Source organism: Macrobrachium rosenbergii, chromosome 51 (assembly GCF_040412425.1).
Source record: "Macrobrachium rosenbergii isolate ZJJX-2024 chromosome 51, ASM4041242v1, whole genome shotgun sequence".
Lineage (NCBI taxonomy): Eukaryota > Metazoa > Arthropoda > Malacostraca > Decapoda > Palaemonidae > Macrobrachium > Macrobrachium rosenbergii.
This window is the reverse complement of record NC_089791.1, coordinates 24068388-24095871: the sequence shown is the minus strand read 5'-3', so window position 1 is coordinate 24095871 and position 27484 is coordinate 24068388. Positions and strand designations below refer to the sequence as shown.

At 36.8% G+C, this 27484-nt stretch overlaps 1 protein-coding gene and 1 long non-coding RNA gene across 4 annotated transcripts in view; one reads left to right on the top strand and one right to left on the bottom strand.

The window, feature by feature from the left end:
• The window catches only part of LOC136833219 (carbohydrate sulfotransferase 11-like), a 54811-nt gene that overhangs the window by 18705 nt on the left and 8622 nt on the right, over positions 1 to 27484 (bottom strand). The gene's annotated exons all lie outside the window — the stretch shown is intronic.
• Positions 14470 to 27484, top strand: part of LOC136833220 (uncharacterized) — a 54001-nt gene continuing 40986 nt past the window's right edge. Inside the window, exon 1 of the long non-coding RNA XR_010851380.1 lies at positions 14470 to 15516. This is a non-coding gene — a long non-coding RNA (uncharacterized lncRNA). The remainder of the gene's footprint in view (positions 15517 to 27484) is intronic.

Genomic DNA, 27484 nt, shown 5'->3' with positions numbered 1-27484 from the left:
TGGAATAAGATGCATTCTCTCATTCCCTTAGTTTGCGTTTCTATCCGATGCGCAGTTTTAACGATTTTGTATATATATATATACAGTATGTATATATATATATATATATATATATATATATATATATATATATATATATATATATATATATATAGAGAGAGAGAGAGAGAGAGAGAGAGAGAGAGAGGCGTCATTCCCATGAAAAGGCTAAAGAGAAATTCATATAAAGTATTGGCAAGTTGGCAGAGAGGACGTGGGAAAGTGTTAGTGTGCAAAATAAAACTGCATGTTATCCTCCAGTTTGCTTTGTGTAAACAGGTAGTGAAAACGGTTAAATATGACGCTTTTAGTGGATTTAATATTCACCAAAGCTCATAGCTTTTGTTGGGACTTGGTAAGTGAAGTCTTGTTCAAATGTTGGTCTTAATGCTTCGTAAGTTATTTATGATTATGACATATTTAGTTAAAATAATTTTCATTTATCAGATTATCAAGTATGCAATTATCAGATTTTAGGTTGGATCGCAATGGTTACAGACTGAAATGATTTTATTTCCATTTTTTTTTCGTTTAATCGATACGATCACCATATTGTAGCAGTAAAAAAAAGCACTTTTTTTTATGAACATCTCGCGTGCAAGTCTAGGCAACACGACACTTTTTAGCAAATTGTGCGCTTAAACGAAACTCGAATTCCACCCCAACGATTTTCGCTCTCACATAAAGAAACGGAGACAGAAAATCCCGTTGATAATGAGAAGGAATTCAAATGGAAACTATAATCCTGTTCGGATCTCAGAATGAATAAGTGTATGATGACAGGGTTTCGTGAACTTTTCAGAACGGAATATTTTACAATTATCACGATTAGCTCAGCTTTCTATTACTCATGCAAATGATCCTGCCAGCACACCCACGATATATATATATATATATATATATATATATATATATATATATATATATATATAATATATATATATATGTGTGTGTGTGTGTGAGTAAGCCATTTCCCCTAACAGTTTATCTCCCCAGAAGAAATAACTCAGCGATCACTACTGTATTTGTAATGGGTAAAGTTTGTGTTAGCGTGCAGAAAACTTTCACAATATATCGGCACTTCCTGTAGCCTCATAGAAGACTCTTTAGCAGTTCTTTGAACCCTACTACAAACACCTTACATCTGGATATCAAGGCCGTTCCATTCACTCCCATCCACCCAGCATTTTTCAGGGCTTCCTGTTCCCCTACTTCCCTCTGACACTTCTGAACGATGCACTCCTTTAACCAGACTCATTCTTTCCACTTGGCCAAACCATCTCAAAATAAACTGAATCATCTTTTCAGCTATGCTAACCTTTTTACTACTTCTAATTTCAAGCCTTCTCCTTTATAGCAGATGACAAGAAAACAATTTCAGAGAAACATCTTAAGTTAAGTATATCTTAGTTTAACTAGACCACTGAGTTGGTTAACAGCTCTCCTAGGGCTGGCCCGAAGGATTAGATTTATTTTACGTGGCTAAGAACCGACTGGTTACCTAGCAACGGGACCTACAGCTTATTGTGGAATCCGAACCACATTATGACGAGAAATTAATTTCTATCACCAGATCTATTTTAGTTTTGGTAAGAGCAGTAGCAAAATAAGAGATCGAAAATGGAAAAATATGAAGTTTTGACGGACTGTCAGTCATAAGTGATAACACCCTCACCCACTGAAACTTTGGGGAGATGACAGGATTTGTCGGATGAAAAGAGAGTGCAGGGACCATATATAATTTAGAATTCACAATCTGCACACAGTCCTACCTATGGAGATGTGATTCCTATATCGTGAGACGCGGCCATGAAAGTAACACTGACCTACGTAATCAGCACTCCAGAGTGATGACCAAAGGAGTACCAGTAAAGAAAAAGATAGAAAGCAATCTACTTCTGAAATAAGATTCGAGTTAATGATTAATTGCCATATAGGAAATTAATCTGGATTACAGAATAACATGTTAGCCTAGTAACCCGTAAGTCAGTGGTTCATTTCCCCAAATAGTAGGCTTGCCTTAACATTTGGCGTACATGCGAGATTGCCTGCTAAGAGTAATGATAATACTACTGACAACAACTTGAATAAGTTGTTTGGTAATTCTCAAGATTTTATTCATTACAATATTTTATTCATTATAATATATATATATATATATATATATATATATATATATATATATATATATATATATATATATATATCTATATATATCTGTGTGTGTGAGATCAGTAGCATTCTTGCTTATCAAGAAGTAGTTCCCAGAAAAGAGAGAGAGAGAGAGAGAGAGAGAGAGAGAGAGAGAGAGAGAGAGAGAGAGAGAGAGAGAGAGAGAGAGAGAGAGAGAGAGAAAGTTCCACATGGTATTTCACAGGCCCCTTGAGGCGATAGCAAAGGGGCCACCTTTGACCTGCTACTCTCGCTGAGGTTAACGGCATAATTTATAGAATTTTCCTTGTTGCGTTACATGATTACCATAACTTTTTGTCGTGTAACATAATTACACCCCGTCTGTAATTGCTATACACATTCATGTGTGCCATTCATTTCATTCAACTGCAAGGTAAAAAACATCACTTTCTTATCTATTTTACTTCCATGTTTTAATCTGTTTGGGTGAGCTGTCGCTGACACAGTTGCGTGCATGCAGTCTCACTAATTACACCTCGCATCTACAATGAAAAAAACAGGCGTGCAAGCACATGCGCATGTGTTTGTGCATATATATGACCCAATTAATTTTTTCCAACCCTCAGAACTAGGTGCCACGCGATTTGAAGCCATGAATTTATAGTGATTACAAGATTGCTTGTCGTAAGATTGCTTGTCGGCCCCGTAAGGGGGTAGTGCCATCAATGCACTTCATGCGGTGCACTGTAGGCATTACTTAAGGTTCTTTGCAGCGTCACTTCGGACCTCAGCTGCAACCCCTTTCATTCTGTTTACTGTGCCTCCATTCATAGTCTCTTTCTTCCATCTTACTTTCCAGCCTCTCCCAACAAAATTGTATTGTAATGCAACTGCGAGGTTTTCCTCCTGTTACGCCTTTCAGACCTATTGACTTTGTTTCCCTTTCAGCGCTGAATGACCTCTTACATCCCAGCGCTTGGCCCTTGGCTAAATTTTATAATCCATTTCAAGTCTGTCGGGAAATAGAACCAATGAGGCAAATTTACTTTATATATAGATTCTGTTTTATATACTTTCGAGATCACTTTCTAATTATGCCGTAGTGGGGTAGTGCCGTCATTGCACCTCACGTGGTGCACTGCAGGCATTACTGAAGGGTGTCTGCAGCGTCCCCTCGGTCGCTGGCTGCATCCACTTTCGAGCCCTTTGCCTTAACCCCCATTCGCTCTTCCTTTCTTAAATCTTGCTGTCCTTCACCTCCAACAGTTACTTAACAGTGCAACTGTGTGGTTTTCTCCCAGTTCCACAGTTAGATCGTTATACTTCATCTCCTTTATTTTCTGACTTTCTTTATCTCGCTGTCCAGCTCCTGCAACACCCTCTTTTCATTGCCTTGATCGCTGAGTGGGTGAAAGTTCCCCAGTGGCTTATCTTAGCATCCTAAATTTCACACTTTATAAATCACTTTTTAATGAGCTTGTTTTCTCTCGTATCCTGATCCTGAGGACTCATTCATTCCAGAACCCCGAGGGACTTCGGGGGTAATGTTCGTAGGCTCCTCCGATGTGGGACGCTCAATCGAGAGTACTCTCTGGCTGCCTGACCTGAACAAAAGTTTGTCACCTGCTATCTGCCGCTGACAACTTGGGCATTAACTTTGGTACCCTAGTTGTTTATCGACTCTTGGGGGTTGCAGCTGGGTGTGGGAGAGAGAGAGAGAGAGAGAGAGAGAGAGAGAGAGAGTTCAGCTAATAATATGCTATCTTGCTTTACAGCTTAGAAAGTTCCTTGTTGGGCGAGTCGGTATGGTTGTCGGCTAGCACTCGCTAGGCCCGAGTTCGAGTCTCCAGCCGGCTAATGAAGAATTAGAGGAATTTATTTCTGGTGATAGAAATTCATTTCTCGCTATAATGGGGTTCGGATTGCACAATAAGCTGTAGGTCCCGTTGCTAGGTAACGAATTGGTTCTTAGCCACGTAATAGTAAGTCTCATTCTTCGGGCCAGCCCTAGGAGAGCTGTTAATCAGCTCAGTGGTCTGGTAAAACTAAGGTATACTTAACTCTTTTAGCTAAGACAGAGAGAGAAGATGATGAAAAAAAAAATATTATGACTGATTAGTACTCCAACAAAATATATGTCGACATATAATAGAAGAAAAGGGGGCATCTCGACGATTTAATTCCCATCGCACCTGGATCAAGCCATTTGTCACGTGTACCAGGTGCATTCTTGGCAGCTAGGGAATCCTTCAAAAGCACCAGAACTTTCTCGAGAGGCCACGTCCGTTGGGACAGCTCACACAGGTGTGCTTTTTGAAAGGTTATAGTAGATATGGACACAACTATGACTTTTGCTGGTGACTGTACCTTATTTAAAACCAATATGTGTATTTTATTTCAAAATAATAAATTTTTTCTCTGATATTTTAACCCTTGCTGTGTGGATTGACGCTGCACACAGCACAGTTACACAGACAAGCTCAAGCTATTGCGTTCGAGCATGCGCGCTTGAGGCCCCTATGATCTTAAGCTGTCTCTCAAAGGTATTTATAGACCTGTAATTATGTTCCTGACTCCTGTATCTGCCGTACGTTGCTCCGTTTCGTCATACCGTAAGATTTAACAGTAAAATGGGTGCCTAGTGAGTTAATTTTTTATTGAAAATGGACAAGATTGTTAAATTATATATATATATATATATATATATATATATATATATATATATATATATATATATATATATATATATATATATATATATATACCAGTGATCAGGTATATATAAGTATTATAAATATATATTGCAACGTGTATATAATGTTTTTATGGGTTTTTATCTTCATACACAATATATATATAAATATATGGTTGCAACGTATATATAATGTTTTTATATATTTTTTCATATATATATAATATATATATATATATATATATATATATATATATATACACACATGTATGTATATACACACGTTTACTGTAAGCTTAAAGTCGATCAACAGAATAAAATGTCTTAGCATGGCACAATCAAAAGGATGGTAGAAGGAGTAATTAAAAGCATGCAACGTCTGTGAACTGTGCTCTGTAACACGAATTTTGGTTTCTCGTTCCGTCGTCGATCGAAGGAGGATGATTGTATGTCACTGTTATTTTTGGGCGCCGATTCACGGGTCTCCGCCTAGCCTCCCCCCACCCAACTTCTCTCCTTTGTTCCTAAATGATATTAATATGTCAGTTCTGTCGCCACCAACAGCGGTCGTGGAAACACATCTTCCCTAGTTGTGTGTGACATGAAAGTTAAAGTTAATTAAAAACGATAAGGAATAGCTTATGATGTAAATTAGTACTGCGTAGGCTAATAGATGAGTAAGTACAGTGATGATTTCGGCACTAATATGTTTTAGTCTGTCATAGTGCTTACCTTGACTAAGCCGTTATTATTCACTTTCAGTAATATTTTATGTATACTTTCTTATTATTTGTAGATTATCAAATATAAACTAGATTTACTGATCAAGCTAATTACACAAAGAAATTATAACTTTTTAAAGTTTATATTTATACAGTATATATATTATATATGTGTGTTTGTGTGTATATATATACCTAAGATAACAGAATTGTGATACACTAGTTAAAATGTTTTTTGTACTCAAGGAAGTTTTCCCAAGGCATTATAACATTTATATAGCCTTCCTGTACACATGGTATGGTAACATTCCAAGTTATCAGTGGTAATAACCGTATAACATTCCAAGTTACCAGTGGTAATAAACGTATATTTTTCCTTATTAAAATAATATACAATAAATTTATTGTAAATAAATCTAAAAACATACGGCTGGCAGCGGTACACGATAATCTCTCGTGATGCCTACAGCCTACCGGAAGAAGAGTTGTACAGTACGACGGCGCTCGCCGCTAACGGTATCTTGATTTACGTAAGCTGACTGCATTAGCGGCAGTTACACTGCTGTGTTTTTGTAATTATATAAAAACATTAAATTTTTTGTAAAAATATTTTTAGTTTTCTGCGTTTGGCGTTCATTGCACTTTTTGCAACTTTAGTAAAAGAAAATGGGATTAACCCTCTTTGGAGAGAGTAAGAATGGGTGATAGTTACTATAAGACCTGTTGCTTAATTCTGGATGTCATGCTCTTTACAAACTCACTCTCTCTCTCTCTCTCTCTCTCTCTCTCTCATTTATTGTATATTGTTCGTTTTATTATGTTTTTCCTGTCACAGTTGTAATTTTTTATCTTCGAAAATATATTTAGGCTGATGTTTATTGCTATGTAAGTACATTGACTCGGCCATACCCATTACACACATACACTGTACAGTGGGTTTGTGTATGTATGTCACTTCCTCGCCCAATAAATATAGCCGTGTCATTGCGACAGACAGGAAAGTCTTGATAAGCATTTGTTATTTTTACCAGCACGCTTTTGACATGGGCAAAGGGAAGGGAAAGGAAAAGATGGATAATTACAGGTGACGCAAACAACGCAGGTAGCACTTTCTCCCCGGCACTTGTAGCCAGAGTTTCTCCGTATCGCAAGGAGTCTTTACTCACGTTCTATCGGCGTGACTTCAGTTTCTTATTCATCACTTAATCATTTACTCGCCCTTGACTTCGTGACCAAGACATCCTGTTCAGGAAATTCTGTTCCTCCGTCTCAATCGGCCTCCCAGTCCACCTCTGGTATCTTCCCCATAGTTGGGTAGTGCCGCCAGTACACCTCACGTTGTACACTGTAGGTATTTCTCAAGGGTGTTTGCGGCATCTTCAGCCCATAGCTGCACCCACTTTTTGGCCTTTTACTTCATCTTTATTTGCGCATCCTCTTCAGTCTTGTTGTTCAATCCCTCTTACTATTAATTCTTAGTGCAAATGTGTGATTTTGTCCCAGTTACACCTTTAGATCTTAGTACTTCTCCATTCTTTTCCGGATCTCTTTTATCTTGCTACCAAGCCACCCCAACTCTTTTCACTCCCTTCTGCGCTGAGTGGCTTATAGTGCTACAGTGCTTGCCTTTATAACTTCCTAAAATTAAATCGGCCTCTGGAGCCCTTAGAACCTCGCCTCATTCGACGAGGCCAGTTCCTCTCTCCTTCCTTCTCCTTGCGTCCTTTGTTTCAAAGGTTCCTCGTCAGCTGTTGCAATCAGGTTACCGTTGCAAATGACTCATTTTTGCTTTCTGGAAAGTGCAGTGACTTCGCTTGACCTTTTCTGAGGGGATGTTCTGTTCCGGGCGTGGGTAGCGCTTGACCCTAAGGTCGAGATCGGCTCGATCCGGGAGTTGGCTTGACCCACGGTCTAGATATTCTTTCTAGACCGTGGCTTGACCTGTCACGCAACTTTTCCGAATGTCTTTGATTTTGGATGCAGCCTCTCTCATCTCCAGAGGGATTGTGGTTTATGGTTTGGGTCTGATATTCATGTTGATAGTTTGGAATAGATCGTGACTTTCCTCATCATTCATGATCCGATTCAAGGCGTGGCTGTTGAGCATTGTGGTGAACTTGGGATTACGCTGGATATTATCTTGATGACTGTTCATCATAGACGTCATTCAGGAATATGTATATGTATTATATATATATATATATATACTGTATATATATACATACACATTTTTGCTTGATGGTAGCCTCCGCTACTAGCGACTGCCTATCTCATGTAACAGAGTAATATCTGATATATATATGCATATATATATATATATATATATATATATATATATATATATATATATATATATATATATTATATATTATATATGTGTTTATGTATAATTTGAATATATATGTATGTATAAAATTTATATGTATCTGATATATATACATACATATATATATATATATATATATATATATATATGTATATTACTCTGTAACAGCGCTTACAGTTACACCTTCAAGAAAGATATTCGCTTTCAGCAGAGGCTAGCATCAAGCAACAATAACAAAATTGAATGAGGAATAAAATCCCGGAATCAAACAGTGTAAAAAAAAAAAAAAAAATCTTACCGCATTCTGTTTTGGTTGAGCGGAAGTGACGAGGCGTTATGCAATGTAGACCAGCATTACAAGATGACTTTATAAAACTCTTCTCTCTCTCTCTCTCTCTCTCTTAGTCGTTTGTTTAGTGCCCTTTTGACCACTGTAATTCTCTGTTCCTTTGTTTTTGAATGAGTGTGTAAGTGGATTTGCGCATTGCGCTTTAAAATTTATCAAAGGTTCAAAAGCAATTTTTTTTATATATATTTTTCGTGTGTATTTTTTCTTACTAAAGACATTTCACTCGAAGCTGATGGATTGACATTGCTTTATGAAAGTATTAAGATCTTGCCAATATTAATTTCATATTCACTTTTCTCAGTAAATGCGTCAGTGACCCTGGTATTTGTGACACCAGAGACCTGCGGTCAGTTAATCTTTGTATTTGTAGAAGAAACTCAGTTTTTTTTGTGCATTATTTAGCCTTACTCACATTGCTTCCATTTTTTTTAGGAATAAGGAATATAAGATTTAGACAAATCACTGGGACCTACAAGGTCATTCAGCGATGAAGGAAAATAGAGTGGAGGATGCTTCAAGGTGTAACAGGAGGAAAACCTTGCAGTTGCATTGTGAAACAGTTGTTAAGAGATTTGGGTGAAAAACAAGATTGAAGAAACAGGATATGAACGGAGGTACAGTAAAAGATTTTTTTTTAAATCTAGATAATAGCATCAAGTTGCCCGTCCCATCGGATTATGAGTTCAGAAACATACTTGTCGTGAGGCTACTTAGAAATCAGCTGTGATGGAATCTCAGTCCTCCATTACAGGTGTTTTGGTCACGTTCTATTCATCTGATTATAGAAATCTAATTACCTGGAGATTAACACCTGAGATTTCGTCACAATACCCTATACAGGATACTTTCCTGGAGATTAACACCTGAGGATTTCGTCACAATCCCCCATACAGGATACTTTATTAGATTAACACCTGGGATTTCGTCACAATCCCTATACAGGATACGTTCCTGGAGATTAACACCTGAGATTTCGTCACAATCCCCCATACAGAATACTCTCCTGGAGATTAGCACCTGGGATTTTGTCACAATCCCCCATACAGGATACTCTCCTGGAGATTAACACCTGGGATTTCGTCACAATCCCCCATACAGGATACTTTATTAGAGATTAACACCTGAGATCTCGTTATAAACCCCCATACAGGATACTCTCCTGAGATTAACACATGGGATTTCGTTATAATCCCCATACAGGATACTCTCCTGGAGATTAACACCTGAGATTTCGTTATAATCCCCCATACAGGATACTCTCCTGGAGATTAACACATGGGATTCCGTCACAATCCCCCATACAGGATACTCTCCTGGAGATTAACACCTGAGATTTCGTTATAATCCCCCATACAGGATACTCTCCTGGAGATTAACACATGGGATTTCGTCACAATCCCCCATACAGGATACTCTCCTGGAGATTAACACCTGAGATTTCGTCACAGTCCCCTATACAGGATACTTTCCTAGAGATTAAAACCTGGGATTTCGTCACAATCCCCCATACAGGATACTTTATTAGAGATTAACACCTGGGATTTCGTCACAATCCCTATACAGGATACTTTCCTCGAGATTAACACCTGGGATTTCGTCACAATCCCCATACAGAATACTCTCCTGGAGATTAACACCTGGGATTTCGTCACAATCCCCCATACAGGATGCTCTCCTGGAGATTAACACCTGAGATTTCGTCACAGTCCCCATACAGGATACTTTATTAGAAATTAACACCTGGGATTTCGTCACAATCCCCCATACAGGATGCTCTCCTGGAAATTAACACCTGGGATTTCGTCACAATCCCCAATACAGGATACTCTCCTGGAAATTAACAACTGGGATTTCGTCACAATCTCCCATACAGGATACTCTCCTAGAGATTAACACCTGGGATTTCGTCACAATCCCCATACAGGATATTCTCCTGGAAATTAACACCTGGGATTTCGTCACAATCTCCCACACAGGTTACTTTCCTAGAGATTAACACCTGAGACTTCGTCACAATCCCCATACAGGATACTTTCCTGGAGATTAACACCTGGGATTTCGTCACAATCTCCATACAGGTTACTTTCCTGGAGGTTAACACGTGAGATTTCGTCACAGTCCCCATACAGGATACTTTCTTGTGGATTAACTCCTGGGATTTCGTCACAATCCCCATACAGGATACTTTCCTCGAGATTAACACATGAAATTTCGTCACAATCCCCATACAGGATACTCTCCTGGACAATAACACCTGGGATTTCGTTACAATCCCCAATACTGGATACTCTCCTGGAAATTAACACCTGGGATTTCGTCACAATCCCCCATCACAGGATACTTTATTAAAGATTAACACCTGGGATTTCGTCGCAATCCCCACACAGTTTGCTCTCCTGGAAATTACCACCTGGGATTTCGTTACAGTCCCCCAGGCTGCTTTGGTCACGTTATATTTCGTCTGGTTATAGAAAACTCGATTTGAGGTTACCACCTGAGATTTCATGATAGTCCCTCGTACAGGTGCTTTGTTCACGTTATATTTACCCATTGTACAGATACCTCGTCTCAAACATATAAATTAATCGAGGATTCATATCTTCTAGATTACCTGCAAATGACATTTCTTTACAGTTTTGACTTATGGCAGAAATGTGTCAGAAGTATCGCCCAGCAACGAGGATAAAAATTATCACTGATCTTCATTGCAATATGTTAAAGTGATTCATTTTCAGTCATCGTACCTCGTTCAGAATGTAAACATTCTGTGCAGCAGACAACATCTAATTGCTTTATCCCATTCATTAAACAATCATTTTTGCTATGAAGGTATGATTTATTCAATACAATTAAATTCCTTCTAATGTTTATTTAGACAGCACAAGCGTGCTCTCGCAAAATAAATGAGTAGGTCTTTGTGACTATTTTGGGATATCGTATGAGTGGTCAAACTTGAAGGGCACAATACACTTAAAACTTCTTTAAGGCACTTTAGTTATATTTTGCCTGCCCTTTCTGTGTGTGTGTGTGTGTGTGTGTTTGTATCATTACTTTCTTTCTCAACAATCTAATTAATAATGATGACAAAGAATCATCTGTTCACCCTTTCCTTCGTTTATGGCTGTCAGCAATAATAGGTTTGAATGTAAGGATAAGTCATACCTGACGAATGAATAAATCAACTTTTTGTTCCTTTGCAGAATGTCTGCTTGTGCTGAAGATGGGTTTTTTTTGTATAGTTAGTATTTGGGGATTTATATGTTCTCTAAGAGTTACTGAATGCATTTGTTAATTATCTACATACACAGGGAGTTTACTGTAAATAAATATGTGTATGAATGTATGTTATAGTAAGTAATATGTTTCATTGAAATACTGTATGTATATATATATATATATATATATATATATATATATATATATATATATATATATATATATATATATATATATATATATATATATTTACACACACACACATATATATATATATATATACACATATATATGTATATATATTTACACTCATATATATATGTATATATATTGTATGTATGTATGTATGTATGTATGTATGTATGTATGTATGTATGTATGTATGAGCTATTTGAGAAATCTTAAATCGAAACTAATTACTCCCTTCCGTGCGTGCGTTCAGTTACTTGACAACGACCCTTTGAACTTATATTTCTTTCTGCTCAGTTACTGTTTGCCAATTAAATTAATGATTTTTTTTTTTATTGTAGATCACGAAGCGCTGAAGAACTGAGCTCGCATTACGTCAAAGTTTAATATGCAATATATAAACAATCTGTAGAGATTGTTTCAGAATTGTTTAGAATTCCGAAGAACTGGCTCATAATTCAACACCGGATATTTCGAAATAACTTACATAATTATTTCAGAATTTAATGTGATTTCAGAATTCAGTGATTTGTTTTAAAAAATATTCTGATTTTTTTTCAGAATTCAGTTCAAGTTTCAAAATTCAAACTGAAATGATGTTTTAATAATGACTACGAATTATTAAAAAAAAATATTATTATCCCATTGAATTCTCGCGAAACTCAGCGTGTCTGCATTTCAGAAATACTTTCAAAACCGTTATGATGTGAATACTTATAACTGATTAGGATGAAGGTGCACCAACCGTTAAACATGTAATACAAATCTTATTAAGTTGTTGTATTTGTATTATCAAAGGTTCCAAGGTTGTTCATCAACGACGGAGGCAAGGACACGCCACTTTACACGTGCACAAATGTCTAGTTTTGGTTTGAATTCAGGACTACTACTGTGTGAAGTCTAGCTAAGCGAACTTGCTACCATGAGTCACGACTGCGCATTACTTATTGAATAGTACACCCATTCATAAATGAAAAATCACGAAAATATCTATATATATATATATATATATATATATATATATATATATATATATATATATATTAATAATATTAATTCCAGTGATATTAATAATAAAGTTACTGGTAAATAAATAAATGAATACAGCTTCTATCTCATGCAGCATCAGCATGCAAAACGTTTTTCTTATATCTTTGCAACACCCTACACGTAATAAGGTCGGGTCGAGTTGCAATCTGGTAATACTTGATTCAGAGGTCGCTGTTCTAATTGCAACACCGACGACCCGCGTCGATGACCTCTTTTATTGTGACGTTGGTGTATGAATGAAAATGGGCAAATGGATCGTTTGTGCATGGGTGTGTGGATGAGAAGGATAAATGAAGAATTTGTAACTTAGCTAATGGATAACATTGGTAAAGGTCGTGGCGCTATTGAAAAGATAAATTCTGATTTTCTTGCGTGTATCGTTTAATCTAAAATTATTATATTGTAAGAGGAAAGCTTTTAATGCGAGGAAGGAACATCGCACAAACTTAAGCTAGCTACAATATTCAGTGTATCGATATTTAATATACTAAGTATGAAAATCTTTTATGCTCGTTGAGATAAGGTAAAAGTTACCCTTGTCACGAAATCCACTAAATTTTACTTGTTCTGTTGCCTCGTCGAGGCTCCCACTTAAGTTAACCGGTCTATGTGTCGTAACGTCAGCTGACTCAGCTCTGGCTTTGATATTGGATTAGACGTCTCAGATCTTTACAGAGTCACTAAAAGAATTGTTATCCATGCAAATAAAACCGAAACGAAAGTGTCCGTCCTCAAAGGGCGAAATAACTTGGCCAAAAATAAGGTATTCAACGGCATTCAGTCTCATGGCAATCCAGTAGATATTTGATCTACAGGTGATTGAATTTCTCTTAATTAATAGGACTCGTGAACAATGGTTTATATACTTTATTACTCCACCAACATTCCAAAATGTATTGTAATCCACAACATAATGTTCACCTTAATTCCCCTCTCCCCCAGCCCTTTAGCAGCGTCAACGCCCGAAGGAGAACCAGCCAATCTTAATAACGCAAACGTATCCGACTGGCCCGAAGCTAGGTTTGAGAGCCAATCACCACGTGTCCGACATTTCTTGTTTTTTTTCACGGTGTTAAAAACAAACTGAAACTTAGTATTCGTGGTAAGACGTTGGCGCTCGAGTTTAATACTTTTCCGAAGTTTTTCAGTCTTTAATTTACACCTCGCCTTGTGAACTTCTTGTTAGTGAAGCTAACTGGATAAATGAATTCGCAAAAAACCAGTTACCCGTGGAAAGACGCTGAAACCCAACCATATATTCCTATACCCTTTCCAAAATGTATAGATCTCTCTGGCGTGGTTGTCTGGGTCTTCGCAGGTAAGGCATATATGCCAAATGTATAACAACAACAGCGAGATAAAATCATTTCTCCCATTACAGATATCAAATAAAACCTTTTTCGTTACGCAGAATTCCAAGTCTATTACATAGGTTCACGATTGATAATGTTTTTTTAAGCAATTACAAGAAACGGAATCAGAGTTTCTATCAATATGGCATCTCATTTTGGTGGTGTTGCCAGTACCTCACACACGGATCCACGTGCGTTTAAATCCACGGGTAAGCAGCTTAGATTTTCTCTAGGGAGCACTTTCGGTGGTCACGGTCATCACGGTATTATTATGTCTGGAGGCATTTCTCGTTTCTACATATACCTTGATTTCTTAACATCGTTAAAGAATAAATTGGTAAGCAAGGAAATATGAAATAAAGCATAACAGTAAGTTTGGCAAGAAAATAAACATTCGTATACAGACAGATCTCTGTCTCTCTCTTTAAGAAGGTTGATGGGCGCAAATTTCTCTTGGAAAGGCAAGATGTAACTGTAGCTCGGTCAAGATTTTTGAGAGAGATGAAGCGTCGCAAGGAGTCAGGGCAGAAATTCGTGTATCTCGATGAAACTTGGGTCAATCAAAATTACACTGGGCTCAAGTGAAGTCTTATATGGCGAAAAAGAATACGTTCAAACTGGCAGACCTTAAAATTTTAGTGCAGGAAGCATCGAACAATGTCACGGCGGAAAACTGGAAGAATGCAGCGAGCACGTAGAGAAAATTCAAAAAGAGGATGCCCGGCAAGATGTGGCTGTAGACAAGTTGGTTGACAGTTTTGTCATCAACATAGCTGATAGCTCTGATGACTAGTTTTCTGAATAAATTATATATAAAAAAGAGAGGATTAGGCCTACAGGGGAAACCTCTCTCGAAAAACAAAACGCACCTTGACTTTTACCTCAGTGGTGGTGTGGAAAAAAAGTTTGATTGAAAAAAAGTAGTCTTTTAAACCTTAAGATGATCGTTACTCCTCGTTATAGATAATATATAGGCGACAAAGAAGTTTATTTTAATTCGTATTTCGAAAAATGAACAAGAAATATATCACCTATTTCTATAGCATTAATTAAATACTTTTAAGTATCTAATTGTGTAATAATGATAAATGTACATCTATCTACAAGTACTGACAAAATAGATAAGGTGATCATATGTAAAAAAAAAAAAGCCGTAAGATTTAGAAAAGAGAGAGAGAGAGCAGGGCGGAGTAGGAAGGAGATTAAAGTACCTGGAAATCAAAAGCCCCAAAAATCTTATAAGTATAGCCTCAGGGTTTGTCTCGAAGACATTTAAAGGTCTGTCACACACGTGTCAGTAGCCTGTTTTCGTAAAACTGGCAACAGGGCAGATCTTTAAAAGCCTCGCCAGAGAGATCTATTCGTCGTGGCAAGAGTATAGTCCCAGAAGTTTCCCCGTGCCTCATATATACATTTACATATCCGTTCAGAAATATATAAGGACTTTGGTAAGTGTTGACAAATTATGTTTTTATGCTTAGTTTTATTGCAGTTGTGGCTGGAGTTGTAAAATTGCCTAGCCTAGACCTAGAGTAATCAGTCGGTATTGCCTAGCCGAGCCTAGCCTAGCCTAAGCAAAGCTAGGCTCATGTTAGTAAATACTGTAGCCAGTAACCAAGAAACAAAATTGAGGGCTCACGATTATCAGGGTGTATTATGTCTAGGCTTTTCCTGTCCATCATTTTGTCATTATATCAATAAAATTAATATTTGAAATCATGTACATACCCTAATAGGCCTAGGCCTGTTACACTTACAAGGTGATAAAGACTTGGCTTTTCTGCATTTTTTAGATTACTATACACGCAGCTGTTTAAAAAATTTTCTGGTAGTTTTGCCATAAAATGGATTTTTGTCCAAGCAATTCTTAAGGTTACTGTTAAATATTTTCTTTAAGGTTACTGTTAAATATTTTCTTTTTGTTGTCCGAGTTTTTCAGGCAAATTACGTTGGGTTAGGTGACCGGAACCGGGGATTTGGAGTGGGGCAGAAAATAAACAGATTGCAGAAAAAAAGTTAAACAGTAATTATTAGAACTAATTGTGTAAGTAAAAACCACTGTGGTTAAGTGAATGAAAGATCAACATACAGAACCAAGAGAAAAGTGTCAGATCAGGAGCAAAGTACATATAAGTAACCTTCAGTAATATTTAGGGAGGTGATATAAATTGCTTTTTGTTATATTTAGGGAGGTGATATAAATTGATTTTTTTTTTTTTTTGAACTGTTGCCACAAATACCCACTGTGACTTTCCTGTAACATTTGGGTGCTAAATGTCTCTGCATTCTTGCTTAACCTAACATTGGACCTTAGGGTGCCCTATAACATGGGCATAATGGCTGCTCTCTGTCTATAGGGCATTGATCTTGCAGTGATAGAATCCATGGATCAACCTCCACTTCCTGAATTTATTGAATTAGCCTCCACTTATGTTAAATTCACGTACAGGATTAGCTTTCATTTACCCAAATTCATTTATAGTATTAGCTGTATATTACTCAACCTAATATCGCAATTACCTCCTCCATGAACTTTGTTTTTGGATAACATATAATTATAGTTATATATTTTATAATACATATTCTTTGTTCCAAGTCTTGTTCTGGTTGCAGGAGTTTTTATTGCTGCAATTTTTTATATTGTCAAATATGTTATGCATAGAAAACTAGCCTTCACCTGTTTGTTAACTACGGTATACAAATGGGCAAATAACTCCTTAATTTAGGTAATTGTGATTGCCCTTCTTAGTAGACAACATTGATGTGTTTGTGAGTTATAATTCCCACATTTTCTGAGGGAAGTGGTGCCCTTTATGTTCATTATTACTGCTGTAGCAGAACTTATGAATTAGGTAAAACCCTAGCCTAATATACTGGCGTAAGAGTCATTAGGGATTGCGTGTTGTCACAGTTGATGGCACTTGCTTGCTCACCCGCACATAGCGGAAACAAGTGCTCCTCCTCAACGCCATCATTTTTGTCATATTGCCAGGTTGCGTAACATTTCTCTCTCTCTCTCTCTCTCTCTCTCTCTCCTTTTCCCCTTTTAGCCAAATATAGATATATAACTTTTACATGAGAGATTAGTGACGATAATGTTGAAATTAGACCTCTGGGGAAGAAAAGTAATTTACCTAACAAACACACGCACACATACATATATATAATCATGAAGCCACAAATGCCGCGTCATATCAAATTCGCGCTACCTCCGGAATATCCCCGATGAGGAATTATCACCGAAGGGGAACTTATAAGTGATAAATGGACTGGTACTGCCGAGTCTCGAACAGCTCAGTGGGTAGAACCAGAACCACGGTTGAGGGTCGACTGGAGTCGCTCGATAAGTATCTGTGTCGTGGGTTCGAGATTCGGCAGTACCAGTCCATTTATGAGCTATAAATTCGACTTCGGCGATAATTCCCCATCGGTGATATTCCCGAGGTAGCGCGAATTTGATATTAAGCGACATTTGTAGCTTCATGATTGTATATAAAATACGGTGTGATAAAAAAAATTTCATATATATGTATATATATACTTTCCTGTAATACTACAAATATGAAAATAAGAAGGCCCATAAAACACTATTTAAACGTTGAAACCATATATTTCGGGCACTTGTTTCTGTGCCCTGTTCACTGGTAGAATATGGACAGGTGGAAAGTTACAATGATATATACAAAAACATGAAGGTGTGGCCTTAGGCCTCCGATGTTAAGGAGGTGGCGTTTCTTAAGAAGGAGGAGATTGACCAAATTCCCTAGTGGTTTTGGCCTCATGGATCTGGCGGTCGCGTTTCTTGGGTCATCTTCTTCAAAAAGGGTGCGAGGATTAAGGTGTCAATGGCGTCCGATTTCCAATGTCCTCCTGACAGGTTCATATTGTTGGTTTGATTGATGATAGCAGATTCCAGCATCTTTCTTTTGTACGGACAGCTACTCTTGAAAACCAACTCCGCCCATTTAATGACATGCCTGTATTTCTAATATGTAGGAAAATTCCCGAACTCTCCGAAGCGTAACGTACTGATCTTTTGTGCTCTGTTATTCTTTGCGAAGCGATCTATAATAAATGTCATGACAATTACTACACGGTATCTTGAACAGCTCCGGCTTCTTCCCTTTTGTTATTTAAGTATATGTTAACGAGCGAACTCCCGATGGATTTGGGATAATGGAAAATGAAAGGATTATCAGAACTGAGTTGCTCGTTTTGGATGTTTTCATCGTATGGAAGCTTTATTTTGTTGTTGAAATCTATTTGTCTGTTGTGAGTGGGACCTCTGTAGTATATTTTATTTGCTTTTATTAATAGCCCCTGTCATTAACTGGAGTGGGGGCGGAGTTGATTTTCAAGAGTAGCTGTCCGTACAAAAGAAAGATGCTGGAATCTGCTATCATCAATCAAACCAACAATATGAACCTGTCAGGAGGACATTGGAAATCGGACGCCATTGACACCTTAATCCTCGCACCGAAGAAGATGATTCCATCGCCAAACGGGGAGCTAATGAGGCCAAAAACCACTAGAATTTGAATCTCCTCCTTCTTAAGAAACGCCACCTCCTTAACATCGGAGGCCTAAGGCCACACCTTCATGTTTTTGTATATATACCATTGTAACTTTCCACCTGTCCATATTCTAAGTGAACAGGGGCGGTGCCCGATATAAAAACGTTTAAATAGTGTTTTATGGGCCTTCTTATTTTCTATATATATATATATATATATATGTGTGTATATGTATATATATATATATATATATATATATATATATATATATATATATTATACTGTGTGTGTATGTATATATATATATATATATATATATATATATATATATATATATATATATATATATATATATATATATATATATATATATATATATATAATCTACACGGTTGTAAACGCCCTCGCAGCGTAAGGGAAAGTTACGTAATGCAGTGGAGTAATTTTGAGCGTTAGACGCCGCAAATTGCAACTTGTCATTATTTCTCCGTTGGGAAGGATTTGAAGTTGCACAAAGAAGAAAATGCTCGTATTTCGAAAATATTGAAAAGAAAAAATGGAGAAACATGAACGGTTTTTATATGGTAAAGTGAATTTTATTAGAAATGTTCATAAATTATTATGGGTTATTAACTAAGGCGGAAAATATGCGGCGTCTGACAGATTTAAATGCTTTTATCCATTAAGCGGCTTTGAAAATCGATGAATGGTAGAATGTTTGGGTCCTTTGCGATAATTTGACTTATTGGCATATTTATTAATTTAATTGTTTCGGCTTCATTTGGCGTACCTTAGGTTACAATAGAAATTCACTTTGCATTTTTGTATTTTTAGTAATTATTATGTCCAAAATTATTCTCAGACATCGAACAAAATTTTATGATTTCATTTTCACCAGAAATCTGAGTTGGACTATTGTAGTAGTCGTTATTTTTTGGGGGGATGTAAAAATGTGTGACATTTTTCGAACATGTATGTAGTTAACGCTAATAGAAGCTGTAATATAATGATGATTGACGAAGAGTGAATGAAACCCGTACAGAGAAAAAATACAATTATTAATAGTGATCAGGAAATTACTAACTGCCTAGAGCACCTGTAGTTAATACCAAATTGGCTCGTGAAAGGAAAACCCCATCAAATGTGAATCTCTCAGTAATAATACGCGTAGGATTCAAATACTTAGGCCAAGTATCTAATGACTGCAAATGTGAATCTCTCAGTAATAATACTCTTAGGATTCAAATACGTAGCCCAAGTATCTAATGAATGCAAAAAATGTGACAAGGACGCAGTGATGAAATAGTTCTCCAGATAGATAAAAGATTTCAGTCCTCATGATCATTTACATGGAATCAGTTAAGTGTGTAATTGCGATTCTAGGTACTAAATATGAAAAAGCTTACGGGTTTTTAATAGTAGCCCACATAAATGCATTACGGATAATCAATCAGTCTCTTTCTCGCCACAAACACACACACACTGTTGACAATGTTATTACTGTACATTTTCTTACAATCGTACATTATTTGGCATAATTCTCTATCTATCCCTCTCTGTTGTCAGTATGTATTCCTACCATTCTGGATTGCTCAAGACTTCCGCCTCTCGCTGTCTCTCTCAGCCGTACATCTTGACTGGTCCATTTGCCATACTTTTTTTTTTTATCATCTGACATTTATGTCGTTATCACGATTCCTCTCGTGCATATTTCCGAGGACTTAGAATTGGCTCACAGACTGCTCTCCTTGCCAAAAGCAGTTCAGCATTGGTTGACATTTAAGTGAAAAAAGCGTCACCTGTAGAGGTACGGTACTGTAGCTATATGATCATGCTTTGGCGTATAGGCCTATATGACATGAAGACAAGGTGAGTACTGTAGATCTAACGTGGGGGTTGGTTTCAAACTTGGCACAAAGCCAAACTAACACATTAACGGTCACTACTAAACGTTTGATTTTAAAAGTGATCTATTATTATTATTATTATTATTATTATTATTATTATTATTATTATTATTATTATTGTCAGTGGCTGAGTGTATGTTTCTAGTCATATGTGCGTGCGTGCACAAATATATATATATAATATTGTGTAGGTTCATTGCTTGTATTTTAGTTTAATCTTTGTTTTTCATTGCAGTTACTGTATGATAGAATAATGGCCGTAAGATGAAAGCGGGGGCGTGAAATTGAATACTTGCAATTTATATTGAGATGGAAAAATTGAAATGCGGAGTAATACAGAATCCGCTATAAATATATACACATGTATATTTATATATCAGTATATACACATAAAATAATATAAATATATATATATATATATATATATATATATATATATATATATATATATATATATATATATATATATATATAAATATATAACGCACAGGCTGTAAATGAATATTGTTATATGATGATCAAAGCTTGCCTACCTAATATAACGAGGATACAAGAGAGTGAAGGACCTTGCACGATGGTGCGAGATCTGGCAAGTGAAAGGAGGGAGGGAGAGAGTGAGTGAGTGAGGCAAGCAAGCATTACGATGCTCGTTTTCCTTCGTATTTTCAAGAGACTTTAAGTTTAAGGCGTGGCGTCTGGCCTACTCTGTCGGCGCTTGTAATTCAGGTTCTTGTAATGTTCAACTCGAATGCTCATTTGACTCGAAACCTTTACCCTAATGTGCTCAGCTTCAGGAATTACCCCCTTTTTTTTTGTGGGTGGCGGGGTTACCATAAGTAACCGGCCTCTTAATAAGATGGAAATTTATGAGTCGGCGAAAACGGAGGCGGATGAGTTCGTATTTTATAGCAATAATATAATCCTGGAAGACTTAGCGGAAGGCGTGAACTCATATGTATTTGATTGGTTGATTATCATTACTTTTGGCGTTGCAAATACGGGGTTAGTGACGTTCGGTACTTATGATAGATAAATTTAGATTATTTGCCTATGGAAGAGCAGATGTTAATCCCTGAAATGGGTATCGCAGACTCCTAAATGTTCGTATTGAATCAAGTGTCAATGAATATGCCATTTTACCATTTACTCTTATTGTAAGGCGACATTATCATTTATTTCGAAAGAGTATCTTAGGTAACTCATCCAGTTAGGAGGGATATTTTGATAAATTATGCTTATTTCAATACACCAACAATGTACTTTTAGCTCTTTCCAACAAGGGGCCCTGCTTGTGAATAACTGCACCATCATCATCATTATTATTATTATTATTATTATTATTATTATTATTATTATTATTATTATTATTTAAAATGAACAAACGTTCATATGGAAAATCCCATGAGGGCCATTGACTAGCAAGACAAATTTCATAGAATGCCCGTATATATAAAAAAAAAAAATTGAAGAAATTGTGAAAAATTAAGGCCCGTTAGCAAACAATTTATTTGCATAAAAAAGCGGTCATCGAAGTCAGAATTGCGAAAAAAATTAATTTATATACTGTACATACTGTACAACAGGGGTATCGAAGCCGGTGGCACTTGAACAATGCCCTTGAACTTACCGCATACGAAGATCTGTAGTCTCATAGAACTGATAACGCGCATACATCTTCTATCTTTCGGCAGTTTTCAGAAAGGGTTGGTCGATACCCGAAAGCCGGGAAGATAAGATGACATTTCAGTGAACCTGACAAAAACCTTCGCCGTTTATGCGCGCGCGCATTCCCTTTCATGTAATACTTAGGCTACCCGTAGGGGGTACGCCGTCAGTGCACCCCACGGGGTGCATTGTAGGCATTACTAAAGGTTCTTTGCAGCGTCTCTTCGGGACCTAGCTGCAACCCCTTTTCATTCTTTCATTCATATTATCTTTCTTCCATCTTGCTATCCGTCCTCTCCTGACGATTATTTCATAGTGCAACTGCGAGGTTTTCCTCCTGTTACACCTTTGTAACCTTTTACTCTCAATTTTCCTTTCAGCGCTGTATGATCTCATGGGTCTTAGCGCTTGGCCTAACCTAAACTCCATATTCCATTCCACTCCATTCCAATACCTAGGCTATATAACTTGCGAAGGGTTGTAACTCGCATGACTCAGAGCTGTACAGGTTGTGCTTAATCGCCGAAATGATTACCGCAGGCTTCCTGTGATTATCAGACTGGACGGAATATTTAGCCAGCGCTTTTCCTTTTTATTTTATTTTTTTTTATTCGTCGACCCATTTCGCGGTTAGTTAATGTGGTAGAAATCTAAGTGCGTCAAACGAACATAATAGAAAGCATATTGAAACTAATTGCGGGTAATGACGAGTATTATTTTTAATAACGACTTTTTCGACAAGCTGGTTTTTTCCTAGGCGTATGTTCGGTTTCATTCCTATCACTTTTGGTTTGTTTATCATACTGTGTATGAAACATTTTGATAATGTCTCCACGGGGTTTTGCTTGTATTCAGGTAAAGTTCGTCGAATTATAATAATAATTATTATTATTATATTATTATTATTAATTCAGGCCTTGAATTCCAAGTGAACATAGTTCCAGGCCAAATCTTAATTTTTTCGTATATTCCTGTTCGTTCAGTCGTCCCCAAAGATGTAATTTCGATATTTAACAGTGATGATATTTTCTTAAGATATATTTCTAGTCGTTATATGAATAATGACCCAACATCAAGTGAATTTAAGCTAGACATGGCGACGGTGATATTTCAGTACTACAGATTGAATTATTTATTTTTGGTAGATTTTTGTTATTTATAGCCCTCTCGGTTCCGTTTTCATCCTTTCCAAATGTGGACATCCGGCTCTGTTGAAGTCTGTTCAGCAAAGTAATGGCAGTTTAGCCTTGTTCATAAAGACTGTGTAAGCATTTTAGGTGATGATGATGGTAGTGATAATATACGGTGCGTCAGGGAACCAGCCCTTCGTTAGAACAATAAAATATCAGCGAACGTATTTGTCCCTCTTCCGGCGAATTCTTGGGTTCATTCAAAGAGAGATTGATGTAGGCCTATCTTCTCGGTTGTAAGCTGGGTTATAGAATGCCTTTTTTTTTTTTATTGACTACCGTGAAATTTACCACTTGTTCTTGACGCTATTTGCCGTCCGTGGATGAATTTATTGACTTGAATTATCAGTGTTTGGTTATTTCCCTTTTTAATTTTATTTTGAGAAAACATTACCAGTTAATACTTGAAAAAAGAGATCAGATTCTTCAAGTACTTCCCTTTGAATAAGTTTACTCACAAGATATTTTTACAGGTTTGGGATGGATTTAAAATTTCATTTACGGTTAGAAACAAAATTTTTAAGAAACTGTACAGCACAGCCGGGCCAATCCTACACCTTTCCACACTGCACTGTTCACAGATATGTCGCATGCACTCTCGCCCTTCCTGGATATTAAGGTCCTTCTTAGACAATACTTCTCTCACACAGTCTGTCTAACCCTTTTCAGGTCTTCATCTCGTATTTCCTTGTAACACTTCGAATATGCTACACACGTTCCATCAGCCTATCATCCCTTATTCAGTTCTTATTCAGCCTACGCCATGACCTACGCTAACGTTTTTACAACTAATAGGTATAAATATACTTCTCACTCTCCCAGTTCTTGTACGACACATACCACGCAGATAATTCATCTCGATAGCTCGTGTACACACACCTGAAATGATGATTATAACAAGAGAAACACTAAAGATCTGTATAGAATAATTTCCTTCTTGCAAATGCAGGAGAAAAGACCAATATTCCTGCGCAGAATATTAAAAGTATATATATATATTTATTTATATATATACAGTATGTATATAATAAAAAACTCCTCAGCTTTCAAGAGCTACTGCTTTCTTCAGGAAGAAAGTAATCACACGGTAACATTGGTTTGAGTACTTTTATGCTGTCCGCGCACAACTGTAGAAGTCTGGACAGGGTCGGCACAAATGATGTCTGATTGGAAACTGGTTTTCGGAACTGTTGGCGGCCGAAGCTAATATGGATATTGTGTCCGTGGTTGACCAGTAGCAGTTATTGGTTTCTCAACCTCCAACAACTCGTAGGGCCAGGTTTCCAGTAAAACTTCATTTGTGTTGATCCTTTCTGGGTTACTAAAAAATTTGTTCCTGGTTATCGTTTGTATCGAGTTAGTTAATGCTCCTTCCACAACTCTGTTTTTATTTTATTGCTTTCGTATATATTGTAATAAGCGTTATCAGAGTTCATCTACGATTTTCGTCCAAACAGTGAACCGCTAAAGCGGCTGAAGTATTATTCCTGTCATTGTTCTTATAACTTTTTTTTTTTTTTTTTTTTTAGGAATGGAGACGCATATCCAATTTCCTGCTTATTTACGGACACAAAAGTCACAGTTCTCACAATTTGTAATGTTTGCCCATATACTTTGTTGTTATCGTTATCTGTCGTCTTATTCTTGCATACCCAACTGCAGATAGGGTTTTTGAAATGGAAAACGAAGTCACAGGTGTCAGTCATAAGTTGTATCCCAACAACTCTTAGAGTGCGAAATTAAGTTTATGATGGTTTTGTTTTCAGTGTAGCACATTTTTTTATTTGTTTGTAGAAGATGTTCCTTATTTTCTTTGTTGCACCGCCTGTGAGCCAAGATGGATAAGCTAACAAGGCGAAATAATTTCTTACGCAACTGATTTCATGATCCAAATATTTGGAGTTACGTATCCCAACAACTGTCGGTTATAAACGAGCTATTACTCCCTTAGCTACATTGTTATGGAAAGGAAAATCATGAATATATGAATGTGTCCCATTACGGTAAACTGTAGATTCTAGACCTGCAGTTATTTTTATTAGGAAAAATCTAGGAACTGGAGAGTTCTGGTTTATATAAAGCCTGTATTTTTTTTTTTTTAATCAAGTATAGCTTTTATGGTAGGTTCCCGGGCATTTAGCCCATTTAAAAATTCTAGAGACTCACCTCCTCTACGCAGCCTACCGTATATTCAGTTGCGCATAAATATCATCCATGCATCTTTTTTACAAGATTGAACCCAACCGTCAATATGGGTCTAGGGCTGCAAATTGGCTTCAAAATGGTCCATTAATTAAGAGATCGTTGGGACAGGTAAAAGAGGAGTGAGAGCCTTCAGCAACAAAGTACACATATTTATAGGCTACGCTTTTTCACTTGAATTTTTATATGTGCCCGTTACTCAAATTGAACAAGTTTACTAATATCCCAGTTTGGAATGAGAATCTACAACGTGTTTTACTTCACTGGCTTGAATGAATGTATATAACATTTTCTAATTGAATGTTAGTGAACAGGGGGACGATATCGAAGCTGAGCATGGCTTGAAAATGGACAAAATTGTCCACTTGTCATTTTTTCTAGCGTTTTTGTGGGTTTGGGAAACGTCCAATAGATTTTCTTTATAATCTGGCCAATAAAACTTTTTTTGTTTTTTTTACGAGGAGGAGTTTAGTATGGCGACATTCGGTCATACTGGGATGCCTTTTTACGAATTTTCGGGTGAGACCGTGCATAGTAGCATCTCCGGAAGTTTAGGGAAGGGGGTGAATGATAAAATCCCGTTATCTGTAAAGTTGATAACCCTTTCGAGACGGTCATTGAAATTCTGTTGCCGCTTAGATGTGCCGGCTTTGTTCGCTAGTGGCTGATAACCTTATTCATCTGATACAGTAAGTCCCATTTTTTTTCTTTTTATTCCTGACGCAGTCTTAATCTTTATCTCACTGGGATGAGTTTTTGTAAATCTTACCAGTACCCTTTGAAGAAAGCGAGAGAGAGACTCCTTTATATGATTCTCTATGTTTTTAGAGGTTTATTTGACTTGAAATGTACGTTAAATTGATCTCCCTAGCTCCTAGATCAAATCTACAGTTTTTTTTCGCAAATCTAATAGATATTCAACAGTTTAATTGGCTATGCAGGAAAACTTTATCAAGCTCGTAATTTAGTTTGGTGGATGCGTTTACTCTTTCGACCAAGAGTATCGTTTACATACCTGTTTATCACGTAAGTTCTTTTTCCGTCTGAAGATTTTTCTGTTCCCAATAAAAGAATAATTTTTTCCCACTGCAAATTAAGATGGCATTGTCAAGCTAGCGTTGAATCTTCTGGAACTCGGTACCGTTGGCACTCTTGATTTTCCCAAGGTAGGTACCGTTGGTATTCTTGATTTCTTGAGATGAATTTAGTAAAACTTAATTCTCCTGTCATCCATGTAGATATTCCAAACGATTCTTGATTATTGGTATTTTTTTTTAAAGGGGACTTGCATACTTCCTCATTGCCCAAGAACATTCGGTAAAATTTGCGATAGATAAAAAAAAGTGTAGACCGCACTTAATCGTTCCTGTGTTTACGTAATAAAAATACTTGAAGGTTCCGAAACTAAGGTTTACCATAGAGCCGGTCACACACGTTCATATATTCATCATTATTCTTTTCTTAACAGTGTAATGAAGAAGGTTTTAATAGTTAATTTACTTCTGACAGATTTCAGAGTATGGGATCCTGAATATTTGGATCGTCAAATCAGTTACGTAAGAAATGATTTCTCAAAGTTACATTATACACTTTGGTTTAAAGACGATCCCATAAAGAAAGCTAGAACGTTGTTTTTATCAAGAAAAAACTTTATGGAACACAGAATAGGAAACAAGTATAAAATTACCTTTTGATAAGGGTTGCGGAAAAAACTCAAGGTTAAGAAACGTGACTTAGTTTATCATTTTAAGAACGCCATCAGGAGTAATGTGTGTAAGAATTAAGATAGCAGGTAATTATTAAAAAAAATCCACGGCCAAACATTGCTGAAACGTGAGAATTGCAGTCTTTCTTCTGTCGGAAAAGAAGCATGAATTTGAATAAACTTCTCTGAACACACACACACACACACACACACACACACACACACACACACAC